The 27,845-nt window shown below is 44.2% G+C and overlaps 1 protein-coding gene across 2 annotated transcripts in view; it reads left to right on the top strand.

Moving 5' to 3' along the window:
• Window positions 1-27,845, top strand: part of Extl3 (exostosin like glycosyltransferase 3) — a 90,557-nt gene that overhangs the window by 10,526 nt on the left and 52,186 nt on the right. The window contains exon 2 of one of the 2 annotated variants that reach the window (XM_052191179.1): window positions 26,316-26,369. The exons of the other annotated variant lie outside the window; for it this stretch is intronic. The gene's annotated coding sequence lies outside the window, so the exon portion shown is untranslated. The remainder of the gene's footprint in view (window positions 1-26,315; window positions 26,370-27,845) is intronic. 2 annotated transcript variants of the gene reach the window in all.

Below are 27,845 nucleotides of genomic sequence, written 5' to 3' on the forward strand. Positions count from 1 at the left end.
TCTGCTCAAGTCCCGGTTGGGTCCCTGCTTGGCTCAGCACTGTGACCTTTGCTCCACCTGGGTTCCTGTCACTCACAATCAAGAGTTCTGACTAAAGCAGGGCGGGCTGTTGGCCACCATGCTGTTTCCAAGTTCGGGATTCAGGAAGGCTTTGATTAGTAAAACCGGTGGCGCTCAGAGACATTGGAGGTGTTCAAGCTCTGAGGAGTTTCGTATTTGCAACAATTTAATTAATTAGTACAAAGCTTTTGTGTTAAATGGGTGAGAGACTTTGATATGTTTACATGCCAAAAACCAACCCACTTATTTAAATATTAGTTGATTTTACCTAATTGTGAAGGGCTGAGGCTGGAAAATGGCGATGGTTTGAATATAGAGTGGTTAAGTTGGGGAGATGAATATGACATCAACATTGCTTGGGTTTACAGAATGGGGGTGAGGAAGAAGGCTTGGAGGGATACTGAGTCTCAAGCGGGTGAGGAGAGGGCCTGCAGGAGGAGTGAGCTGCTGGCCTTAAAGCATCTGTTGCATGCTGCACCTCCTCACCTCGGACAGGCCTACTCTGCCTTCAGGTCAGCTGGGTCACACTGGCCTACAGCCCGTTGCTATCTTTGACACCAGCTGGGAGCTGAGCCCAGGACCTCAAACATGCAAGGGCAGTGGGTCAGCACTGGGTTACAACAGTTACGCTACCCGTCTTTTCTATCTCTCTCTCCTTCCTTCCTTCCTTCCTTCCTTCCTTCCTTCCTTCCTTCCTTCCTTCCTTCCTTCCTTCCTTCCTCTCCCCCTCTCCCCTTCTTTTCCTTTCCCTTTCTCGCTCCTTCTCCCCCTCTCCCTCTTTCCCTGTCCCTCCCTCTCCCCCTCTCCTCTCCCCCCCTTCTTTCTGCTTGAGATGAGATCTCACATCACTCAAGCTTGTCTTGGGTTCACTGTGACTGCAGACGACCGTGAACTCCCGATCCTCCCGCCTCCCTGTCTCTCCAGTGCTAGGATCACAGGTGTGCACCCCACCCCTGCTGTATGCAGTGCTGGGGATCAACCCCAGAGCTTCACACACACTAGGTAAGAACACTGCCGACTACACTCCACCCCCAGCTCCTGGAACTCACTGTGTAGACCAGGCCGGCCTCCAGCTCGAGGAGATCTGCCTGCCTCTGCCTCCCTAGTGCTGGGGTTAAAGGCGTGCACCACCACACCCAGCCTTCTTCATCTTTAAAGGCTTCAGCCGACATAAGACTCTTGGTGTGGCTTTGCCCTTCATGCACCCATCCCTGCTGTTTTCCTGTCTTACACTGTATGTCTTTAGTTTATAAGAATGGTCCCTACTCACAAGAGCAACTGGAAGGCCCATCAGAGAAAAGCACCCACCCATTCTTCCCCAACCCAGAGCCAGCAGCGTTGGCATGGGGCACATGTCTCTGGTATCTGCGAGGGGTGTTCCAAGTTTGGCCTGGCTCGCAGCCATCCTCCACCCGAGTCTCTTTGACCTCCCAGGCTTGGGTCCTCTGTTAATAGCACTTATTAATCGACCCTCCCTGCCCTGTTTCTATCGCACTTAATAAGGATCCAAGCTGAGGAGGCTGGGGGTGGATTCTGGTAACTGGCAAGGAGAGCGGGTCACAAGCATCAGGGGTGGGTGGGGCAGTGATCATTTGAGGTGCCCCATAGCCCGGCTGAGTCAGAGGCTCTGCAGAGAAGCCTAGCAGCTGGGCAGGGCTGTGGCTCGGGACAGAGGCAGCCTGTTTGCCCTTGTCCTATTCTTCCTGTTCGCGAAGCTCTTGCTTCAAAGGCACCTCCAGTGCCAACCAGCTGCCTCCTCAGCACACCAGAGCGCAGAGGGCTGGCCTCTTCTTGCCTTACCTGCTCTGAGTGAGAAGGCTTCTGAGGTTCATACAGCAGGGGTCTGTCTGTCTGTCCACTCTATTTCCACTCTGTCTGAGCTGGTTTCCTGTGCTAACCATCCTATCCCAGGGTACAGTTCTCATCCAAGGTCAAGGGGCCATGTCTGTTATACAAAATCCTCATTGTGCGTTTCTGGCACAATGCAGCTCACAAGCTAGAGACAGAGACAGGGGAGAGACCAAGATGTGTTGGTCTTTGTAGGAGAGTCTCTTTCTGGCAGTGCATGTCTTCAGTCCCGGCACTCAGGAGGCGGAGGCAGGCTGATAACTGAATTCAAGGCCAGCCTGGTCTACAGAGCAAAAGTTTCTGGACAGCCAGTGCTACATAGAGAAAACCTGTCTCGAAAAAGCAAAAATCAAAGAGACCCTCTTTCTTTATTTATTTAAAAAAAAGTGTTTTATTGTTGTGGATTATGACTATGCATGTGGGTTGTGCCTGTGAATTCAGGTGTCCCAGGCCAGGCCGAGGCATTGGATCCCCACTGATCTGGAGTTATATGCTGCCGTGCACCATCCGACATGGATGCTGGGCTCTGGAACTGATAAACTCAGGTGCTCTTCAAGAGCAACAATTGCTCTTAAGCACCAAACCGTCCCTCCAGTCCCACAGACCCATTTTCAAGATAGCCTGTTAGCTCATTAGTAAGGAGAATTTATTAATTCACTCATGAAGGCAGAGCTCTGATCACCTGGTCCTACCTCTTATAGCTCACAATGGATATTGGCTTTCAGCTTGAGCTGTAGAGAGAATAAACTGTATTCAAACCACAGCACCCTCTACCAACACTCTCCAGTAGCCAGTGAGCCTGAGGGTATGTGTATTCATATAGCTTATGAATATCAAACACATGCAAATAGTTTATGTTCTTGGTTTTCCCTTCTTGAAAATAAATAGAGGCATCTTATATTTTTGCATATAAAGACTTTTAAAATACCTGCACGCTGAATGCTTCGTCACGTGTTTTTATGCCTTCAAAGTCTTATGTTGTATGTAACTGTAGTTACTCAGTCCCCTAGTCAAAGGATTTGAATTCTTCCTATCTCTCATTATTCAGAGCAATGCCACAATGAATCCGTTTAAATATATGCGATTCCTTAAACATTACAGCCTAAGGATAGATTCCCAGGAGACAAGTTAGGAGTCAAAGGTGATTCTCAATTGGAGTTTTGATCCCTAAGACCAGGTTCCTTCCACAGAGGAAGGGAGTCTACACTTCTTTTAGGATGACTGTTTGTCTCTCACACATGGTCCTGTATCCTTGTCACTTTTTCCCACTGAGCTATTGTCCTCCCGATAAGAAGGCAGATATGTGGAAAGTAAGGACCAAGATATAGATCTTCCTGCTTTTGAATTTTCTGCATTCATAAATTATGCCACACCCCAGGAGCACAATAAATATTTTTGTTTCCAGTGTGTAATTTGGGAGAACAGCCAGTCATGCCTGGAGGAGAGGAGTCTCACATGTGGAGAATTAAGCAGAGCTCTCTCTCTCTCTCTCTCTCTCTCTCTCTCTCTCTCTCTCTCAAGATATTTTGAATTCTTTCTCCAAGCGCATAGTTACGGAGTGGCCACTGAGGTGAGACCCTGGTGGGCCTACAGCAGGTCTGTTTATTTGCTTGTCAGTGTCTGTCCCGGAGCCTCAGCCTGTCCCTCATTTTCCTCAGCACGTGCCAGCACCTGCCCCAGCGTCAGCCGCAGAACAAAGAGGCTTTGAAGCGCTTTTCTTATGTGCTATGTATGTAAACATTACGTCATTTCAGGTTACTTTGCTTGCATCCCAGCAGCAAAATGAGCTCATTGTTGCTTTGCTGTCGTGGTTTCCATGATGCTGCATGACCTCACAGGTCCGCGCCTACAGAGTCATCCTGCAGGCTTTGCCCTAGCTCATAAAATGGAGTGCCCCTTGCACATCAACCACCAACACAGAAAGTGTGAGTTTGAAGAAGTTTACAAAGGGTTTATCCCACAAATGCTATCAATATTGACTCTAGAAAATAAGGTTGGATATTCAAATGTTGATTGATACCTTCTATGAAGGTACACACAATACATATATTTCCCTAGTTAAAATGTAGATTATTTTATAGTAGTAAAACATGCATAGGTATAACGTTTTACTTTTTAAGTGTATGACCAGGGCTGCAGGTACAGCTCATTGCTTGCCTAGCACGCATCAACCTCAGCACCACATAAAATAGGGGTAGTTGTACATACCTACAATTGCAGTGCTTGGGGGTATAACAAAAGGATCAGGGGTTCAAGGTCATCCTCACCTAACAGAGTTTGAAGCTGCACTAACAGCAGGCCTGGAGACTCTTTCTCAAAAACGGAGCCAGAGGTTTTAAGCAATCAGTTCTTTTATTAGGGTTTTATTTTAAAATACATGCAACAGAAAGTTTACCATGACTGACTGAGCATGGAGGCGAACGTCTGCAATCCCACTACTTGAGAGGCAGATTCAGGAACATAAGCATGTGTTCAAGGCTAGCCTGGGCTTCATAGTAAATATGAAACCAGCCTTTCGTTTGAGACTAACCTTTACAGGTTACCTGTGTAATTCACCAATTAAATATACATATTATGTGAGGTCATCACTCCATCCTCTGGAACTCCACCTGCTGTGCTCTGAAGATGGGTTCAGTGTGTTCCCGAGCTTGTGTGTCGGAAGCTTGCTTCCAGTGTGGCAGTGTGAGAGGTGGCATGAGGCCCTGAAGAGGGGGTGCAGTGGAGGGCCATTGGGGTACCCTACTCAGAAGAGGGGAGTGGGGTTCTCTCAGAACTCTGATTAGTTCCCCAACAGCAACTGTTACATAGAGCTAGCCTGATCTAAGAATTTCTCCAGCATCTTGTCATGCCATGAGATCACGCCTTCTTACAAGGCTACCTCTGCCATGCTGTCATGTAGCCAGAGAGCCCTGCACCAGAGGCTGGCCTGAGGAGTCAGGTGATCCTGTCACTCCCATCCTAAAGCTTTCTGACTGTGGGCACTCTTCATTAAGATGGCCTAGGCTGTTGAGGCATAGCCATTTATATTTTTGTATCGTGGTCATTTCATTATTTTTGTTAGGATATCTTTCTCAAATTTTATTGGCTCCTTCACTTAGAAAGGAGAGAGGGGGCAGGGCCAGCAGATAGAGGGGTTACATCAAAGTAGAGCGATCTCTGCTATAGGTCTCAGATGTTATCTGATAATGTTCTTAGCTTTTGGGAACCCTTTAAAAATATTTATTCTAGTTTTAAATTATGCATATGCATGTGTGTGTATGTGCATGTGAATACTGGTACTTTCGAAGTCCAGAGAGAGGGTGTTGGATCTTCTGGAACTGGAGTTAAAGATGGTTATGAGCTGTTGTGTGGGTGCTGGGATTTTAACTTGGGTCCTTTGGAAGAGCAGGAAGCTCTCCTAATGGCTGAGCCATCTCCCTGGCCCTGGGAACACTCTTTGGTGATGTGTCTGCAGGAATGTGCATATTGAGATCTGAGAACAACTTTCAGGAGTTGGTTTTCTCCTTGAACTCTGGTCCTTAGGCTCCGGTGGCAAATGCCTTTACTTTCTGAGCTGTCTCACTGGCCCTGGAACACCTTTCTTTCCCTCATTTATGTATTTATTCACTTTACATTTCTATCGCAGCCTCCTCCTCTCCTCCCAATCTCCCCCCCACGGCCCCTCCCAGAACACTCTTTTTTAATGGTATAATTACTGTAGCAGCTCCCTCTCTATTTGAGTAGTTAACATAAAGTGTTAGCTACACAGCTTATCTGGTCTTTCTTGCCAATCAAATGGGTTTTTTCAAAAGCTATCGTCTGCATTAACACTGTCAATCTTATTAATGGATGGGCCCCTCATAGCCTTTTCACCGTCTGAAGTATGTCTAAGAGTTCTCAGCAGTTTGAGAAAGTGTGTGTGTGTGTGTGTGTGTGTTTTACAATTAGGGGAAGATGGAGAGGAGAAAGTACTATCATTTTTCTAGTAACTTATATAGAACAGTCAACACCAAGGTCAGAGGCTAGAGAGACGACTCAGCAGTTCAGAACATTAGTTGTTCTTCAGAGAATCCAACATTAATTCCCAGCACCTACATGGCAGATCAAAAACACTTTAACTTCAGTTCCAGGAGCTCTGACCCCCTCCTCTGGGCTCCATGGGCTCCTGAATGCATATGGTACATAGACATACACACAACAAAACTTTTATACAGATAAATCAATATATCTTAAAGTAAGAAGATGGGATGTTTAGCAGTGTATGGGGAGTACACATTGTCTCTCAGCCTCTCGACTTTCAGAAAGCTGCAGAGGACATTGTTACCCACGTGACGCAGGTGTCTCAGTGAGTATACACACTCTTAGAACATCTCAACCCTGGAATTTCACTTCCAGGGCTAATCGTAAAAGAGGGCTGATGTCAACTTTGAGTCATCGGATCAAGATCTCTTTGTTTGAGATACCAAGTTACTGACAAGATGTCCTCCAGAGGGCCTTGGGAAGAGGTCGCTAGCAATGGTGCTGATTCTCAGTGATGTGGCAGTTAAGGCAGAATTAAGAGCATTTAGAGGAGACTATTTGCTCATTGTTAGACTCCTTCAGAGAAACAGAAACAGTATACACATACACACTGAGCACATATGCACGTGCTACACAGTGAAACAGATAAGCAAAGAGAGTCTAAGTGTTTGGCTCATGTGATAAGGGGGAGCTGAGAGGCCCAGAGATCTGCAGTTGGTCTGCTAGAGGCCTGGGAGAGCAGTATCTATCCCAGTCAGAAAGCTGGCAGGCTCAAGACTCAGAACGGCCAAGAGTTCCATCTGAGCCTCAAGACAAAGAGCCAATGTCTGAGTGAGGCTAGAAGTGGTTCTTCTCGGCCCTTCCATTCACTCCTGAGCTGACTGACTGACTGAATGTGCATCTAGAGGAAATATCCAGTCAATCCAATGACTCAATGTTGACATCAGCCCTCTTTTACGATTAGTCCTGGAAGTGAAATTCCAGGGTTGAGATGTTCTAAGAGTGTGTATGTGCACTCATATACAGACAACATTTCATCCACATATATGTACACACACACACACACACACACACACACACACACAAAGCAGAGGAACCAAGTAACTATGTTCACGACTTTCAAACATTTTTACATATTAACATAATCATGATTGTCAGTTGGTCCTGATGTTGGAAAAACATGGGCCTAGGGACAAGCACTTACAAGAGCTATAAGACCTAGGACTTTCCATGCACACCTTGAAGAGGAAGTATCCTTTGTTGCCTAACTGACTGTAGAACCCTTACAACTGTCCAGATTACCTTGTAAGTTGCCTTGCTGTCTGTTATTAAAGTGAGAACGGTTATTGGGACTGAGTGAGATCTGGAATTTGGGGCGGCCATAGAACTCTACATTCTGATGTTTGCTTTACCAGTGGCAGAAGTCATTTTTTACCCTCAGTGGATTTGACCCCTTAGCTCAAGTGGGAATGGCTCTCTACTCTCAACGCTGCAGGGTTTTATATCTTGGAGATTGACCCTGGGTTGCCCAAAGAAGCTGCCACTGTCTCCACTGAAGCAGTTACTGTCAATGCTGACTCTCCCCAGGTGCCTCCACACAAACCCTCTTTGCTGCTAACCACTGGACTCAGATCTCAGCAGGCCCCGAAACTGAGATACAAGGGTGTGTCTTAGGTAGGGTTTTACTGCTGTGAACAGACACTTTGTGTCTTTTATAAAGGACAACATTTAATTGGGTCTGGCTTACAAGTTCAGAGATGCAGTCCATTATCAAGGTGGGAACGTGGCAGCATCCAGGCAGGCATGGTGCAGAAGGAGCTGAGAGCTCTACATCTTTATCTGAAGGCTGCTGGGAGAAGATTGGCTTCCAGGCAGCTAGGATGAGGGTTTTAAAGCCTATGCCCACAGTAACATACTTACTCCAACAAGGCCACACCTCCTAATAGTGCCACTCCCTGGGCCACGTAGATATAAACCATCAGAAGGTGTTTCTAAAATCCCTTCCTTTGGTGTGATGTAAACAATGTTTACCCACTCCTATTCCCAGTATGAAATTCCACCAAAGTTTGTTCTGGGGACTAGTGTGTTTATTAAGCTTACTTACAGGGCTGAGGGTGAGGGGACAGACAGGAGCATGAGAGACACTGCAGGAATCACAATGGAAGGTCTGTACCCAGCATGCATGATGATTCTCCCATAGCTGTGTAAATAGAGCCCCTTCACCTCATCCTTCCTAACCTATATCCTCTAGCCCCTTCCCAGAGACCGGAGACCATGTACAAATAGGGAAGAATTGCATGCAGCTGGGTGGGCATGCGGCTGGCTGTCCATGACCCTCCCTGCACCTGTCTCAGCAAGCCTAACTGATGACCTTTGGTGAGCTGAGTCACACTCCTAAGGATGGCAGCAGTTTGGTTCAGAGGATAGTCTCATGCCTCACCAGGTTTAGCCTGTGACTATAGATCATCCACAGTATTTCAAGAGCTATTCTGTAATTTACACAGGCAGAAGAAACTCTGAGAACTTGTGTGAGAGCAGATTCCCAGGGTGTGGGGTGATGAGGTGACGGAGAGAGGAAGATAAAGTTGGATCAGGTTGGGCTTGATGGCGTAGGTTTAGTAAGTTGAAAGGTCCTTAGTTCATGTTACGGCTGAGAGAGGTCAATGGGGCTTGGCTTATTTGGCTGAAGAGTTCACCCCAGCAGATGGGAAGTGACAGATGTGTGTAGTGTGGAGGAAGGGAACCAGAGGCTTAGGGAGACCTGGGAATAAGAGCAGGCTTGGACTGGCTCACCCACACTGGGACTGTCTAAAAAGATTGATCTTTTACAAAGACTGTGAGAAATAAGTTCTACATCCCTAAAAAGGCCAGTGATGGCTGTCATCTGAGAATCGGGCTTCAGACCAGGAGCTGCAGGCTGTGGCTTTCAGAATTCCTAAGTGGTGGGAGTTATTGGCTCTTGGGATGGCAGGGGCCAGGTGCCAGAATCACACCATGTAGCCCAGACTGTCATCACAAATGCAGAGTGGGTTAGGAGGCGTTGAGTTCATTTCAGACGAGCTGAGTTTAGAAAGCCATGCAATATTTTGCTAGAAAGATCCAGAAAGCAACCCAATATCCCAGGGGCTTAGAACGAAGGCCAGACTTGAAGACCCACACTTGAGAATATGGTGTAGACTCATCTATATGAAAACAAAACACTAGCTTGGTGTTTGGTGACTGAGTTCACTTAGAGAAAAGAACACATGGAAATCTGAGGCCCAGGACAGAGCCCTCGAGGATGATTTAGTGAACAGACAGAGGAAGATAATCCGTGAGAGGGAGGGACAACTGGAGTCAACAGTGATTTCCAGTCTCTAGGGAGCTCACAAATCACCCAGGCGTCTGTTAGGATATAGATCGGGGGCGTGGAGCTGGGGTAGGCTGGTTGAGCCCACACATGTGTGTATAGAGGCCAGAGGTTGATGGTGTCTTCCTCTGCTGTCCTCTAGCTTTGATTGTTGAGTTTGTCTCTCACTGAACCTGCAGCTCACTTGTTTCTGCGGGACAGGCTGGCCCATGAGCCCCTAGAATGTTCTCTCTCTCTATGTCTTAGCACTGGGTTTCAGGTTTCCCCTGCCCTCATGTTTAATTGTCATGTGGTTGCTGAGGATTGGAACTTACGTCCTAATCCTTGCCCAGTAAGCGCTTTAACTGTTGAGCTGTGTTCCCCACCCCCACTCATCTTCTGCCTCCGATCCACCACTCCTCACTCTTTTGAGACAAGGTCTTTCTAATACAGCCCTGGTGACTTCAGTCTCCAGGGTGATCCTCCTGCCTTTGCCTCATAAGTGCTGGGATTCTAGGGCCACCACACCCGGTTCTAGAGTGAAGATCCAGTCCTAATCACTGAAATTTGGATTTCTAAATTCAAGATGGCATTGGAGCTGCTGGTCTTCAGTCCATGCTCAGGCAGCATGGGAAAGGACCTCCAGGAACAGGGCATCCTAGGGCGTGTTTCTGGAGATGGGGATGGTGAAGGAAGCAGTGGGGACAGGAGATATAGAACGTCCCACAGGGAGAACAGATAATTAATGGAGGAACTCCATGCCAGAGGGAAATAGGAGTGGACCAAAGAACAGAGAAGTCAGAGATGGCAGGGTAAAAGATGTTTAGAGCAGTAGGGGCCATCTTCAAAACCCGAGGGCTCTTTGGAGATGTTTTCTTGGTTCTTCCTCCTTTATTGGTTTTTAAAGAGCTCCTTAGTCTTTGGAGTGACTGTTTATCTTCCTGGCCCTCCCTCTGAGCCTAGGAGCTTTTGTCTCCAGCGATGTCCTCAGAGCCCCGTGACTTCCGTGTACAGATCCACAGAGATGACTCGCTTCAGATGAATAAGCGGGAATGAATAGATCCGAGGCAACACGAGGCATTTCAAGGATAAAGGGGGAAATTCAAAGAATGTTTGATCATTATTGCTAAAAACCGTGTTGTTGCCCGCTTCCTGTTAGCCGTGCTGTCTGCTGTTAGACAGCTCCCCCGGGATGTCACTCTCTGGCAGGGCGATCACAGGAAAGCACAAAGGCACAGCTTTCTCTCCTCCGCTCACCAAAGCCTGCTCTGTCAGAGCTGCAGAACCCTCTGACAAACAAGAGAAGCTTCAAAAACCACTTTGTGTCCTTACAGAGCGAAAACAACCCTGAGAATAGATGAGTGGTTGAATGTTGGTGTTCTATACACTCTCGAGTTCAAGACGATAGAAACCTCTGCAGGGCTTGTGAGAGAAAGTGCTATGCATTCAGTAAATACTGCCGAGGGTCTGGGGTGGGATCCTTCAGGACTCTTTGATGGAATTGGATCCTTTGGCTGAGAAATATCTTGTTGCTGCTTAAGCTACCCTGGAGAAGGGGGGCTTGGACTCAAGACCACAAGAGACTTGATTCTTTCTCCAGGCACTGAGCTTTTCCCTTGGACAGGAATCTGGAGACGGCTTGACCTGACCCTGCACGAAGAGACGTGTGCATGCGACCTGTGAGGCAGGTGCCTTCCTAAGAGCAAGTCAGAGGGGCCTGGGCCCCAAGTGTGATGTCACCATGTACTGAGTATTGTCAGGTCCAGAGATGGTAGTGTGCTCGTGTGAGGAACAGGAGCCGCTCGCCAGTATGGCCCTGCACCTTCCATTACTGTGATGAAACACATGAGATAAAGAACCTGGAGCCCATGGCCAGGTGGAGCTTAGGGCTCTGAAGGGCATTGTAAGGAGCAAGCTGCCCACCTCATGACCCAACAGGCAGAGAAAGAGAGAGAGGAAGGGACTGGGACCATACAGCTCTTCAGGCATAAACCCCAGTGATTTAAGGGCCCTGCCCCCCACAATGTCTTTCAAGGTTTCTTTTTTCTTTTCTTTTCTTTTCCTCCTTTTTTTTTTTTTTTTTTTTGGTTTTTTGGTTTTTTTGGTTTTTTCAAGACAGGGTTTCTCTGTATAGCCCTGGCCATCCTGGAACTCATTCTATAGACCAGGCTGGCCTCAAACTCAGAAAGCCTGCCTCTGCCTCCCAAGTGCTAGGATTAAAGGCATGAGCCACAACTGCCCAGCTTATTTTTATTTTTATCATGTGTATGTGTCTATATGCTATGTGTATATGGGTGCCTTTGGAGGCCAGAAGAGGGTTTGGATATGTTAAAAATGGAGTTACAGGTGATTGTGAGTGGCTCTATATGGGGTACTGGGAACTAAACTTGAGTCTTTTGGAGGAGCAGTAAACAGTCTTAACTACTTAACTACTGAGCCATTTCTCCAGTCCCAAGATCTCTTAATAAAGGCTCATAGTACCATCCAGGCAATGGTGGCATACTCCCATTAATTGAGGCAGGCAGCTTTCCATGAGTTCAAGGCCAGCCTGGTCTTTCAGAGAACGTTTCAGAGCTACACACAGAGAAACCCTGACTTTTAAAAGAATTTTAATTAGATATATTCTTTATTTACATTTCAAATGTTGTCCCCTTTCCTGGTTCCCCCCCCCCAAAAAAAATATCCCATAAGCCATCTCCCCTCCCCCTGTTCCCCAATCAACCCTCTCCTTCCCTGTCCTGGTATTCCTTTACACTGCAGCATCGAGACTTTCCAGGACCAAGGGTCTCCTCCCTTTGGTGTCTAACAAGGCCATCCTCTGCTGCCTATGCATCTGGGGCCATGGGTAACTCCATGTGTATTCTTTGGTTGATGGTTTAGTCCCTGAGAGCTCTGGGAGTACTGGGTGCCTCATATTGTTGTTCCTCCTATGACACTGCAAACCCCTTCAGCTCCTTGGATTCTTTCTCTAGCTCCCCAACTGGGGGCCCTGTGCTCAGTTCAATGGCTGGCTGAGAGTATCCCCCTCTGTATTTGTCATTCACTAGCAGAGCCTCCCAGGTGACAGCTGTATCCAGCTCAGCAAGCACTTGTGGGCATTGATAATACTGTCTGGGTTTTGTAACTGTATATGAGATGGATTCCTAGGTGGGGTAGTCTTGGGATGATCTTTCCTCAGGTTCTGTTCCACACTTTGTCTCTCCTTCTGTGGGTATTTGTTACCCCTTCTAAGAAGGACCAGAGGATCCATACTTTGCTCTTCTTCTTTCTTGGGCATCATTTGATCTGTGAAATGTGTCTTGGGTATTCCAAGCTTTTAGGCTAATATCCACTTATCAGTGAGTGCATGCCATGTGTGTTCTTTTGTGTTTGTGTTACCTCACTCAGGATTTTACTTTCCAGTTCCATCCATTTGCCTAAGAATTTCATGAATTCATTGTTTTTAATAGCTGAGTAGTATTCCATTGTGTAAATGTACCACATATTCTGAATATTCATATTCCTCCGTTGAGGGACTTCTGGGTTCTTTCCAGCTTCTGCTATGAACATAGTGGAGCATGTGCCCTTATTGCATGCTGAAGAATCCTCTGGGTATATACCCAGGAGTGGTATAACAGGGTCCTCTGGTAGTATTATGCCCAGTTTTCTGAGGAACTGCCAAACTGATTTCCAGAGTGGTTGTACCAGCTTGCAATCCCACTAACAGTGGAGGAGTATTCCTCTTTCTCCACATCCTCACCAGCACCTGCTGTCTCCTGAGTTTTTGATCTTAGCCATTCTGACTGGTGTAAGGTGAAATCTCAGAGTTGTTTTGATTTGCATTTCCCTGATGACTAAGGATGTTGAACATTTCTTTAGGTGCTTCTCAGCCATTCAATATTCCTCAGGTGGAAATTCTTTGTTTAGCTTTGTACTCCATTCTTTAATAGGGTTATTTGGTTCTCTGGAGTCTAACTTCTTGAGTTCTTTGTATATATTCGATATTAGCCCTCTGTCAGATGTAGGGTTAGTAAAGATCTTTTCTCAATTTGTAATTTTATGAGGTCCCATTTGTCAATTCTTGATCTTAGAGCATAGGCTATTGGTGTCCTGTTCAGGAAAATTTCCCCTGTACCCATGTGCTCAAGGCTCTTCCCCAGTTTCTTTTCTATTAGTTTCAGTGTGTCTGGTTTTATGTGGAGGTCTTTGATCCACTTGAACTTGAGCTTAGTACAAGGAGATATGAATGGATCGATTTGCATTCTTCTGTATGCTAGCTGTCAATTGAGCCAGCACCATTTGTTGAAAAGGCTATTTTTTTTTCCACTGGATGGTTTTAGCTCCTTTGTCAAAGATCAAGTGACCATAGGTGTGTGGGTTCATTTCTGGGTCTTCAATTTTATTCCATTAATCTACCTGCCTATCACTGTACCAGTACCATGCAGTTTTTAACACTATTGCTCTGTAGTACTGCTTGAGGTCACGAATACTGATTCCCCCAGAATTTTACTGTTGAGAATAGTTTTAGCTATCCTGTTTTTTTTTTTTTTTTTTTTTTTTTTTTTTTTTTTTTTTTGTTATTCCAGATGAATTTGAGAATTGGTCTTTCTAACTTTATGAAGAATTGATTTGGAATTTTGATGGGGGTTGCATTGAATCTGTAGATTACTTTTGGCAAGATGGTCATTTTTACTATATTAATCCTGCCAATCCACAACCATGGGAGATCTTTACATCTTCTGAGGTCTTCTTCAATTTCTTTTTTCAGAGACTTGAAGTTCTTGTCATACAGATCTTTCACTTGTTTGTGACTATTGTTGCCCTAATTTCTTTCTTAGCTTGTTTATCCTTTGAATTATTTCTTTGAGTTAATTTTATATCTGGCCACTTTGCTGAAGTTGTTTATCAGCTGTAGGAGTTCTCTGGTGGAGTTTTTTGGGTCACTTAAGTATACTATCATATCATCTGCAAATAGTGATAATTTGACTTCTTCCTTTCCAATTTGTATCTTTGACCTCCTTTTGTTGTCTGATTGCTCTAGCTAGAACTTCAAGCACTATATTCAATATGTATGGAGAGAGAGAGTAGCCTTGTCTAGTCCCTGATTTTAGTGGGGTTGCTTCAAGTTTCTCTCCATTTAGTTTGATGTTGGCTACTGGTTTGTTGTATATAGATTTTACTGTGTTTAGGTATGGGCCTTGAATTCCTGATCTTTCCAAGACTTTTAACATGAAAGGATGTTGAATTTTGTCAAATGCTTTTTCAGCATCTAATGAAATGAGCATGTGGTTTTTTTTCTTTGAGTTTGTTTATGTAGTGGATTACATTGATGGATTTCCATATATTGAACCATCCCTGCATCCCTGGGATGAAGCCTACTTGATTGTGGTGAATGATAATTTTGATGTGTTCTTAGATTCGGTTGACAAGAATTTTATTGAGTATTTTTGCATTGATATTCGTAAGGGAAATTGGTCTGAGGTTCTCTTTCTTTGTTAGATCTTTGTGTGGTCTTGGTATCAGCATAATTGTGGCTTCATAGAATGATTTGGGTAGTGTTGCTTCTGTTTCTATTTTGTGGAATAGTTTGAAGAGTATTGGTGTTAGGTCTTCTTTGAAGATCTGATAGAATTCTGCACTAAAACCATCAGGTCCTGTGCTTTTTTCGGTTGGGAGACTTTCAATAACCGCTTCTATTTCTTTGGCAGTTATGGGACTGTTTAGATGGTCTATCTGATCCTGATTTAACTTTGGTATTTGTTATCTGTCTAGGTAATTGTCCATTTAATCCAGATTTTCCAGTTGTGTTGAGTATAGGCTTTTGTAGTAGGATCTGATTTTTTGAATTTCCTCAGTTTCTATTGTTATATCTCCCTTTTCATTTCTGATTTTGTCAATTTGGATACTGTCTCTGTGCCCTCTGGTTAGTCTGGCAAAGGGTTTATCTATCTTGTTTATTTTATCAAAAGAACCAGCTCCTAGTTTTGTTGATTCTTTGTATAGTTCTTTTTGTTTCTACTTGGTTGATTTCAGCCCTGAGTTTGATGATTTCCTCACTTCTACTCCTCTTGGGTGTATTAGATTCTTTCTGTTCTAGAGCTTTCAGGTGTGCTGTTAAGCTGCTAGTGTATGCTCCTCCAACTTCTTTTTGGAGGCACTCAGAGCTATGAGTTTTCCTCTTAGCACTGCTTTCATTGTGTCACATAAATTTGGGTATGTTGTGCCTTCATTTTCATTAAATTCTAAAAAGGTTTTGATTTCTTTCCTTATTTCTTCCTTGACCAAGGTATCATTGAGTAGAGCATTGTTCAGCTTCCATGTTTTTGTGGGCTTTCTACTGTTTTGCTGCTATTGAAGACCACCCTTACTCCATAGTGATCTGATAGGAAGCATGGGATTAGTTCAATCTTCTTGTATCTGTTGAGGTCTGTTTTGTGACCAATTATATGGTCAATTTTGGAGAAGGTACTATGAGGTATATTCTTTTGACTTAGGATGAAATGTTTATATATATATATACATATATATATATATATGTATATATATATGTAAATATATATATCTGTTAAATCCATTTGGTCCAAAACTTCAGTTAGTTTCACTGTGTCTCTGTTTAGTTTGTGTTTCCCTGATCAGTCCATTGAGGAGAGTGGGGTGTTGAAGTCACCCACCATTATTGTGTGAGGTGCATTGTGTGCTTTGAGCTTTAGTAAAATTTCTTTTATGAATGAGGGTGCCCTTGCATTTGGAGCATAGATGTTTGGAATTGAGAGTTCTTCTTGGTATATTTTTCTTTTGATGAGTATGAAGTGTCCTTCTGTGCCTTTTTTTGATGACTTTTGGTTGAAAGTCAATTTTATCCGATATTAGAATGGCTGCTCCAGCTTGTTTCCTGGGACCATTTGCTTGGAAAATTGTTTTCCATCCTTTTACTCTGAGGTAGTGTTTGTCTTTGACACTGAGGTGTATTTTCTGTATGCAGCAAAATGCTGGGTCCTGTTTATGTATCTAGTCTTTTAGTCTATGTCTACGGGGAATTGAGTCCATTGATGTTAAGAGATATTAAGGAATAGTGATTGTTGCTTCCTGTTATTTTTATGTTTGTGTGGTTATCTTCTTTTAGGTTTGTTGAAAGAAGATTGCTTTCTTGCTTTTTCTAGGGTATAGTTTTCCTCCTTGTATTGGTGTTTTCCATCTATTATCCTTTGTAGGGCTGGATTTGTGGAAAGATTTTGTATAAATTTGGTTTTCTCCATCTATGGTGATTGAGAATTTTGCTGGGTATAGTAGTCAGGGCTGGCATTTGTGTTCTCTTAGGGTCTGTATGAGATCTGCCCAGGATCTTCTTGGTTTCATGGTCTCTGGTGAGAAGTCTGTTGTAATTCTGATAGGTGTTCCTTTATATGTTACTTGGCCTTTTTCTCTTACTGCTTTTAATATTCTTTCTTTCTTTAGTACATTTGGTATTTTGATTATTATGTGACAGGAGTAATTTCAGTTCTGGTCAAGTCTGTTTGAAATTCTGTAGGCTTCTTGTATGTTCATGGGTATCTCTTTCTTTAGGTTAGGAAAGTTTTCTTCTATAATTTTGTTGAAGATATTTACTGGCCCTTTAAGTTGTAAATCTTTGCTCTCTTCTGTACGTATAATCCTTAGGTTTGGTCTTCTCATTGTGTCCTAGATTTCCTCTGTGTTTTGGCTTACAACCTTTTTGAATTTTGCATTTTCTTTGACTGTTGAGTCAATGCTTTCTATGGTATCTTCAGCACCTGAGATTCTTTCTTCTAGCTCTTGTATTCTGTTGTTGATGTTTGCATCTATGACTCCTGATTTCTTTCCAAGATTTTCTATCTCCAGAGTTGTGTTCCTTTGTGATTTATTAGTTGTTTCTACTTCTACTTTTAGATCCTGGATGGTTTTGTTCAGTTCCTTCATTTGTTTGTTTGTGTTTTCCTGTAATTCTTTAAGGGATTTTTGTGTTTCCTCTTTAAAGGCTTCTCTCTGTTGACCCAGGTTCTCTTGTATTTCTTTAAGTGATTTTTGCATTTCCTTTTTAAAGGCTTTTACCTGTTGACTCATGTTCTCCTGTACTTCTTTAAGGAAGTTATTTATGTCCTTCTTGAAATCCTCTATCAGCATAATGAAAGGTGATTTTAAATCCAGATCTTGCTTTTCTGGTATGTTGGGGTATCCAGGGACTTGCTGTTGTGAGAGAACTTGGTTCAGATGGTATCATGTTGCCTTGGATTCTATTGGTAATGTTCTTGCATTTGCCTTTTGCCATCTGGTTATCTCTGGTGTTAGCTGGTGCTGCTGTCTCTGATGGTTCCTTGTCTGTCATGCAAGCCTCTATATCTGTGCTCCTGGGAGACCTGTTTTCTCTGTGTAGACAGGTATGTAGGTACTCCTGTGAGACCTGCTCTCTTGTGTTTGCATTTGAGTATGTAGTTCTGTGGCCCCAATCAACTCTGGGTGTAGACTCGGAAGACTCCTGTCCCAAGCTGCTCCTAGGCTCTTGTGTCCCCAGGGTTTCCTCTGAGCAACAGGGGTGGTCCTACCTGTGCTGTCTGGCCTCTCTGCACTCCTGAGTGGTTAGCTACTTCTGTGAGTCACTTGGATATGGTGTGCAGTGGCAGAGGGTGGTCCCAAGCCCAAGACAGAAACTGGAGGGCTTCCACCAGAGGGTTCCAGGCATGATCCGATCCTCTGAGTGGCAGGGGTGGTTCTACTTGTACAGGCCTCTCTATACTCCTGGGTGGTTAAGCTGCCTCCCTGCACCACTTGGGTATAGAAACTCTGTCTTGAAAAGTGAAAAAGCATTTTTTTTCATAGTACTTCTGAATAGTTCCACTCCAAACTGCAACATGGCATGGGCAGAGTGAAGGGCAGATGCTACAGAGAAAAGAAAGCCAATGACAGCAAGCAAAAGAAAGAGGAAGAACATGGTATCTCTGTATTCTTCAGAGGGTCTCTCTCTCTCTCTCTCTCTCTCTCTCTCTCTCTCTCTCTCTCTCTCTCTCTCCTCTCTCTCTCCCTCTCTCTCTCTGAGGGTCGATCCCAGGGCTTAAATTTTTTTCTTTTTTAAATCTTATGTTATGTGGGTGTTTTGGCTGCATATATGTCTGTGCACCCACTAAGGCCAGAAGAAGGCACTTGATCCCCTGGGGCTGGCGTTACAGAGGAAAATGTGAACTACCATGTGGATGCTGGGACTTGAACCCAGGTTCTCTGGAGGGATTTTATCTTGGATCACCTCCTGCAACGGTACCAGAAGATGCAAATACCAGAGGTTCAGAGAGAGGCAGGAACTCTCACACATACTCCATCTCGCAGCCTCACATATACCAGCTGCAGCTTCTTCTAATGTCGACCTGGAACCAGCTGTGGCCATTCCAACATCACTCACCCGAGGATCCCTAAGAGACAGGGCACACAATGATTATGTTAATGGCAGCGCCACGCTAAGTTAAACCAAGGGTTCATTTTCTTTACCAGTTCTCATCTCAAGACTATCCAGCCATGTTTCACGGGAGCCCAGATTGTAGCCTAACTTTGCTCAGTAACACCATAGCAGCAACTAAAATTGTTCTGGGTTAGACTCTACACCTGCTGTTCCATCCCAGAAGACAGCTTAGATTCTTGCCTCCAGAATCCTTAGGTCTAAACAGATAAGACAAAAATCAATCCTAACAACCCAACTGGGGCATTTTATAATAAGATTAAAAACATTCACAGCAGTGTAGAGACTGCAGCACTAATACCCCTTTTATGTTTTGAAAAGCTAGCTGCGTGTTTCACATTTTGGTGGCTAGAGTGATGGCTCAGTGCTTTTGCAGAGGACCAGGGTTCGATTCCCAGCACATACTTGGTGGCTTACAACCCCCTGTAACTCCACTTACAGGTGAGTCACATACATTCATGAAGGAACTCGTACACATACAGTTTTTTTGTTGTTGTTGTTTTTTGTTTTTAAAAGAGTGACTAGACTGGGGACACAGCTCAGTGGTAGAACTCTTGCCTAGCATGTGCTGTGTTCTAGGTTTGATTCCCCAGATCTACCAAAGACAACAAACAAACAAAGTATATCTGTGTGAGGGAGGGATCCCCTGGAACTGGAGTTACAGATAGGTATGTAAGCTGCCAGGTGGGTACCGGGAATTGAACCAGCATACTTTGGAAGAGCAACCAGTGATCTTAACCACTGAGCCATCTCTCCAGCAGAGTACTGATATTAAAAATACAAAGACCAATGGAACAAAACAGAGGATGCAGAAATAAATCCACACATTTACAGACAACTAAACCAAAATAACAAGGTGTTTTTTGTTTTTGTTTTTGTTTGTTTTTGTTTTTGTTTTTTTGAGACAGGGTTTCTTTGTATAGCCCTGGCTGTCCTGGAGCTCACTCTGTAGACAAGGCTGGCCTCAAACTCAGAAATCTGCCTGCCTCTGCCTCCCAGAGTGCTGGGATCTCAGGTGTGCGCCACCACCTCCCGGCATAACAAGGTCACATAGTGAGGAAGGACATCTATCTATTCATGGCTGGCTGAGACTGAAATCCACAGGCACAAGAATGAAACTGGACACCTATCATACCACACACAAAAAGCTAGTCAGCAGTGCTTGGTGCACACCTTTGATCCCAGCACTCAGGAGGCAGAGGCAGGTAGATCTCTGTGAGTTCAAGGCCAACCTAGTCTACAGAGCGAGTTCCAGGACAGCCAGGGCAGTAACACAATGAAAACCTGTCTCTAAAAGACAAAACCCAACCAAACAAAAAGGTTATTCAAATGGAGTAAGACTTAAATATAAGACTATGCTTAAAACTAGTAGAGAAAATACAGTGTGAAATACAGAAGGAATACAGGTTACTTGACATTGACTTGGGAATTTAAGTTTGGGATATGACCCAAATTACATAAGAAAACACACACACACACACACACACACACACACAAGATTATATTAGATTTAAAAAGTTTCTACACAGTAAAAGACGTGACCAACAGAATGAAGAGATAACTCATCACAATAGAAGCAAGCTCTATAGGGAAGGTAATTATATGGGAAAAAATCATTTACAAAAGGCAAATAAGCTAGGCATGTGGCACAAACCTTTAGACCTCACACTGGGGAGGCAGAAAGGTGGATGTCTGTAGGTTCAAGGCCAGCCATGTCTGCATGTCAATTTCCAGGCCTGCCAGGACTACATACTGAGATCCTTTCTCACAAAAAAGAAAAAACAATTATTACTACTATTATTATTAATGAAATGTAAAGGACTGTTTAAAAAGAAAAATTAAAAAGAAAAAATAGCTGGAGGCACTATATTCATAGTATAGTTTAAATTCAGGTAATGTAATGCCTCTGGCTATTTATTCTTTGCCCCAGATTGTGTTGTTTATTTAGGGTCTTGTGGTTCCCTATGAATTTCAGGATTGCTTTTTTTTTTTTTTTTTTTTTTTTTTTTGTGAAAACTGTCATTGGCATTTTGATAGGGGGTTGAATAGTATGGGCATTTTAACAATAGTCATTGATCCCACCAGCACAGAAAATATTTCTGTGTCATCTTCAGTGTTGATCATCAATATTTATAGTCATTGGAAGGCAGGCATGGTCTGTCTCAATGGATAGGGGAAGCTTTCACAGGAAACTGGAAGTGATGTTTCTTCTTTGGTGATACAAAGCACATTAGTGCTAACACACACACACACACAGACAGACATATGAGAGAGAGAGAGAGAGAAGGGAGAGATACTACTATACATTGAAACATAATCTGCCCTTAAATGGCATAAATATTTCCACGTGAACTCCTCTCTTCACCCTGTGCCCTTCCCGTCCACCATCTCTCCCTTTTTTTAATTTTTATTTTTTAAATATTTATTTATTTACTTATTTAATATGAGTAACTATAGCTCTCCTCAGATACTCCAGAAGAGGCCATTGGATCCCTTCACAGATGGTTTTGAACCACCATGTGGTTGCTGGGAGTTGAACTCTGAACCTCCAGAAGAATAGTTGGTGCTCTTAACCACTGAGCCATCTCTCCAGCTCCATCCCTCCTTTCTTTCCTTCCTCTTCACTTCTGGTGTGGGTGGGAATCCAGGGCCCTGAGCAGCCTAGGTAATTGCTGCACCACTGAGCCACACCCCAGGCTCTAGCATGCATTTCTTAAGCACAGTGACATTCTTGTACCTAACCACAGGAAATTCAAACTGCTGTAATGCTATTAAATAATGGAGTCTGTTTTCATATGTCATCATTGTACCAGACATACATGCTAGAACCTTTTTGTCAGTCTGATCCAGTTTAAGTTCACCTGTTGCACTGTTCTTCTTTGACCCCTAACCTCCCTCCGTCAGGTCTCCCTCCTCCCTCTGCTTCCTCCCTTCCCTTCTTTCCCCACATCCCCTTCCTCCCCCACCCTCCTCCTCCTCTTGTTTTCCTCTCCCTGTCCTCTCTAGAGCACTGGCATTCTGGGAATGTAGGTCAGTTTGGGAAAATGTTCAACTTGGCTTTGTTATTGTTTCCTTATGGCTGGATTGCATAATGCTTTTTATTTTTAATCTTGTCCTTTGAAGTAATTTTAAACTTAACAAAAATTTTCAGGGTTATATGGCACTTTGTTCTTTTTTTTGTAAGTTTGAACTTACTCTTAACCAGATTTACCAGTTTTTGACCCTTTGCCTATATCCAAATTCATTTTCATTCACATTCTTTCTCCTGTCCCCCTCTCTTCTGTCCCTCTCCTCTTGTTCTCTTTCCCTGCTTCCCCAGAACCCCCTCCACTTCTTATTCCAGTTTTCTGTTTTGAACAATTGAGTGAAAGGGAATTACCCTTAGGTCACAGTTCTGGAGAAGATTCTGTGGGCCAGGAGCTAACCACCAGAGAGAGAGTCAGCATGTGCAGACAGGAAGCCATTGTAGACAGGAAGTGTCCTGTGGGGAACTCAGAGTTTGCACTAACTAGACTCAGGAAAATGAGGGGCAGTTAGTGCACCACTTAGAATGAGTAAGTATTGGGACTTAGGTCCACTGGCAAAACCACAGCCGGCTGTGTGACCCCAGCACTCGGGAGGAGGGGCAGGCAGGAGGATCCTCTGGTGAAAAGTGAGTTTGAGGCCAGCCTGCACTGTGTGCAGATCTGGGGGATGGGAGAATGAAAACAAAGTGCAAATGAGTCACACAGGAGAAAACACAGTGTGGAAAGGTTTTATGAGACAGGGATGTGGGACCAAGTGTAGCTCAGAAGAGGAAGGCCAAGGCAAGCCACGTGGTAGAAATCCTGGCCTGCTGACTTGTGAAGGCTGGAAAAGGGAGGGCCAGGGGAATGCTTTTGATTCCCTATTGTGTGCTACCCATTTTCTTTATAATGCCTTGTTTAATTATCACAGAAGCAATAGCAGTGAGTTACCTGGCCAGGAACCGTCATAATAAATTTATGACAGCATTAACATGCAGACCCACTCTGAAATCCGGTGGAGTTAAGAAGCAGTGACATCAGTTTGTAGAGCATCCTTGTCAGGCTCCGATAGCCAGTTGGATGTGGTGGATGAAGACTACAGGCACGTAACAGCCTGTGTTCCCACCTTGGGCTATAACCTGGGTGGGGACAGTGGGGACTGAGGTTGTGGTAGCTGGGGAAGGGCAGGTGGAGAGAAGGATTTCATCTGTGATCTCTAGAAAGTTGATTTGAACAACTGATTTGTGCAAAACAGGATAAGATACTTAGTGGGCATTGTGGCTCAAGAACTCTGAGGAAAGCCGGGGGGTGGGGGGTGGCACACGCCTGTAATCCAAGCACTCCGGGAGGCAGAGGCAGGCGGATTTCTGAGTTCGAGGCCAACCTGGTCTACAGAGTGAGTTCCAGTACAGCCAGGGCTACACAGAGAAACCCTGTCTCGAAAAAACAAAACAAAACCAAAAAAGAACTCTGAGGAAGGGTCCAGAAAAGACAGATTTGACTGCTGGTTTCACAGTTATATTCACCTATCCAGGGCAAAATGTGGAGATGGCTCAGTAGAAATGGGAGGCCAGGCATGGTGACACACATCTATAGTCCCAGCACATGGGAGGCTGAGGCAGGAGGAATGACCCTGAGGACATCCTTGGCTACACTATAGTGAACTCTTTTCTCAGGCCTGGGATTTGCCACGTAGACCAGGCTGGCTTTAACCTCAGACATCCTCCTGCCTCTGCCCATGTGTGCCCCACTATGCCTGCCTTGTGGATGCTTTTATTCCTTGGTTCCACACTGACCCAGCTGTCAACTCGGCTTCCAACCTCTTTCTCTCAAATTGTAGAAACTATTGATTTTATGTGTGTATGTGTTTTGTTGCCTGCATGTATATCTGCATATGTGTCCCCAGTGCCAGAATTGGACATGGGATCCCCTGGAACTGGAGTTGCAGATGGTTGTGAGCCACCACGTGGGTGCTGGGAATGGAAACTGAGTCCTCTGCAAGAGCAGCCAGTAGTGCTCTGAACCACTGAACCATCCAGCCTCCATTCCCCTTTTCCTTGATTTTCTCCCAAGTTCCTCAAACACAGCGTGTGTACTTGTGACAGATATTAATGAAGATGTGGGCGATTTTATATCCTTAGCAACACAAATAACTTGAAGTCCAAAAATAGATGTTGCTATTTTAAACAGCCATCACTGGGACTCTTACCCAAGCTGCAACCTTTCCTCTGTTATCTGAGCTTCATCTTGCTTTACCTCTAGGATCCATCCGTGGACCCTTTCTAGTGTGCTCTTTTATTCATCTCCCTTTCAAGTTTCTTTCTAAGTCATGGTCTTTCTCTTTCTATCCATACTCTGAGTGGCCTACCACAGTTCCCTAAAAGGACGTCTTTGCATCCCTCAGAGGAACTCTGGCACTAGATGTGATACTATTTTATTCCGGTACTTATACAGACTGTAAAGGTGGAAGGGCAGTATTTAAAAGAGCTCACATCTGCTGCCTTCTGTTTTCCTCGTGAAGCATACAGAGGTTTGTTTTTCCTGCAGAGCTAAATATGGACCCAGTGATGATGTCACAGCTGGGGTCAGAGAGCCAGTCAACAGAAATGTACCAGATTTCTAAAACTTCACAAGACGTCGTGTTTACACAGACTGACTCCTCTCACAAAGCCTGTAAACTCATGGAACTGATTTGCTGCGGGAGATGGAAGGTTTCGTTTACTGAGCACAAAGGTCAACAGGAGAAATTGAAGAAGCGGAAGAAACAGGGGTGGGCCTCAGCAAGCTGAAGCCGGGGTGGGGGAAGGGCCCCTCCAATCCCCTCTTCTCTACCAGCACAGGAACAGAGCATGCCAGGAGCTTCTGAGGGCGACGATGCTGGGGATAAAGAAGTTACAGTGATTTCCCATTGCTCCCTAGCAGATTATCCCAAAGTCGGGGGTTTAAAATGCCAGCGTTCATTATCTCAGAGTTTTAGAAGGTTAGGGACTCAGGAATGATGTGGCTTGCGTCTCTGATGAGGCTTATAGCATCTACAGGCTGCACTTGGGCTGCGCCTTCAGCTCCGGTTCCCAGGAGGAAGCCTTGATTCCTCTCCACAAGGGACTCTCTGTGGATGCTTTTGGCCTCAATGTGAGATCTTTTTGTTTTCTTAAAACATTTTAGAGCTGGGCAGTGGTGGCACATGCCTTTCATCCCAGCACTTGGGAGGCAGAGGCAGGCAGATCTCTGAGTTTGAGGCCAGCCTGGTCTATGGAGTGAGTTCCAGGACAGCCAGGGCTACACAGGGAAACCCTGTCTCGAAAAAGGGTGAGGTTTTATGAACTGAGTGATACAAGAAAGAACAGTCAAGGGGGAACCTGACTAAATCTTGGAGATGACATACCATCACCTTAAAAAAACAAGAAACCAAGAGTGTCTTTGTGTAGCCCTGGCTGTCCTGGAACTCAACTCTGTAGTCCAGGTTAACTTTGAATTCAGAGATCCACCTGCCTCTGCCTCCCTAGTGCTGGGTTAAAGGCTTATATCACAACAACCTGATACAATGATACACGACAATCATTAACATACCACCACTTTTAACTTTCTATTAGTCACACCAAGAATCCTTGGTTACAGTGTTCAGGGGACTACACTAGGGTGTAAATGGCAGCACCCAGTGGTCCCTGAGGGCTATAGGAGTGTAGCTACCGAATGTATGCTCTGTGTGTGTGTTATGTGCCCTGCATACCTTAAAATGCCAAGAAAGGGTGTAATTGGGCAGACTGGTAGTTACCATTGTCCTAGACTTTATGGATTACTGTGTTAAGAACTGAGTGGTGCACACCAAAACAGGAACGTTTTACCATCTTGTTAGTGAGGGAGATAGTTGCCATTGACCAGCAGTGTCATTTCATGAATGCACAATTTGACATTAAAGAAAGAGGATATAATTTCAGCATAATCTTAGGAGGAAAGGCATCCTTTCAATCAGATAGACCACTTTATTTAAAACCTACTAAATAAATGTGCTGGCAGTGCTCAATGGATAAGAGCACTTGCTGCTCTTACAGAGGACCCAGATTCAGTTCCCAGGACCCACAGCAGCTTGCAGCCATCTGCAACTTTGACTCCAGGGGAGCTAATGCCCTCCTCTGGCCTCCATGGGCATCACACCTATGTGGTGCACATATGTACATGAACACAAATAATCATACAGATAAAAACTTTTAAGAAAAGTGATATTAACTTGTCCTTGCCTTTCTTGTGTATCTGGAAGTGATGAATACGTCATCTTGGTCCACAAACTGCCATTGGGAACTACCCGTGAGTGAGATGCCTGAGGATCATGTGATTAAAAAGTGACACAAGCAAACAAAACCTTGAGGTGCTTGGTGTATAGACATAGCAAGAAACAGACACCCAAGATCTGGAAGCACTAACATCACTGCTTCAGCATATTTACCTTTCCCGTCACTGTGAGAAAACACTCTGGCAAAAGCACCTTAATGGTGAAAAGACTTACTTCAGCTCACAGTTCAAGGTACAGAGAAGTCCAGACAGCGGAAGCATTAAGCAGCCAATGTTGGATCCACAGTCAGGGAACAGGAGCAATGATTGCGTGCATGCTACCGCTTAGCCGTCTCTCTACTCACAGGATCCCTGCTCAGGGAGCTGTCCTGCTCACATTGAGGTGCATCTTCCTGTAACAGTAAGTTTAACCAAGATAACCACTCACAGGCATGCTCAGATGCCCATTCTCCAGGTGATTCTAGATACTGTCAAATTAACATGCGTTAATCATATATATGCATATATATAAAAACACATGTATAACACATAATACATTATATATAATACATATGAACAATACACATGCATGTGTGGCTTTAACAGCATTTCCATATGTACTATACGTATCACAGGAAACTGATGTATTTCTGCCCTCATTTCTGTCAAGGGTTTTGTTTCTGAGTGGTCACCGTATCATCTTAGTGATAAGCTTCTCTCAATAACATGATGTAATTATGCATGTCTATAACATATAATTATGCACATCTGAGAACATTCTCTGTTAGAGATGAACTTTGGATAATTATATTTTTGTTCCTCAAACTGATGAATTTGAAAAATATGGTTATATTGGGCCAGATGTAGCCATGCAAATGCAACCATATTTCTGGCTGATCGTTTTGGTTGGGAGAGGGATGATGATTATTGTGCTCTAATGGTTCCTTGGATCCTGTATCATCATGTTCCCACCTCTGAGATTAAGAATTACTATTATTAATATTAAAGAAAATAGAAAATTTTTTCCAACAAAATCTTGCTGGAAGCCTCTATGAACTAGTTTAAAACCTTTGCATTTTTCTGTCTTTTGAAAATTCTGGGTGGTAGAAACTATTGGTTTTTGCCCCCCAATAGAAGTTCTAGATGTTAACAATTAGCTCATCTTTTGGACATGTACAGTGTGATTACATTTTACATTAAACTTTGCTTTTGCCAGGCAGTGGTGGCGCACACCTGTACTCCCAGCTCTCTGGGAGGCAGAGGCAGGCAGATTTCTGAGTTCGAAGCCAGCCTGGTGTACAGAGAGAGTTCCAGGACAGCCAGGACAATACAGAGAAACCCTGTCTTGAAAAAAAAAAAACCAAATTAAAAAAAAAAAAAAAACCCACCAAAAAACTTTGCTTTTATAGCCACATTGGTTAAGAAAATCATTGGCATGGTTGGAGAGATGCTCTGTGGTTAAGAGTACTTGCTGCTCTTGCAGAGGACCTGAGTTCAATTCCCGGCATCCATATCAAGTGGCTCACAACCACCTGCAACTCCAGAAATCCTATACCCTTCTAATGGCATCCATGGGCATCTACACACAAGTGTCGCATGTTTATACACACATAAATAAAAATTAACTAAATTTATTGATCTATGCATTTGCTTGTTAGGGACAAGGTTTTGTGTTGGCCTCAAATTTGCAAATGTAGCTGGGGATAGCCTTGAATTTCTGATCCTCCTACCTCTGTCCTCAAGTGCTGGGATTACAGGCACATGCCACCAGGTCCTGCTTCATTGATGTTCCTTAAGAACCTCCTTGTTGGAGCAGTTAGTCCTAAGTGGGATGTTGCCATTAAACCTTCCCCTCCTGCTCAGGGAGCTATGAAGGAGGCAGAAAGATTGTAAGAGC

This window comes from Apodemus sylvaticus, chromosome 8 (assembly GCF_947179515.1).
Source record: "Apodemus sylvaticus chromosome 8, mApoSyl1.1, whole genome shotgun sequence".
In the NCBI taxonomy this organism is placed as follows: Eukaryota; Metazoa; Chordata; class Mammalia; order Rodentia; family Muridae; genus Apodemus; species Apodemus sylvaticus.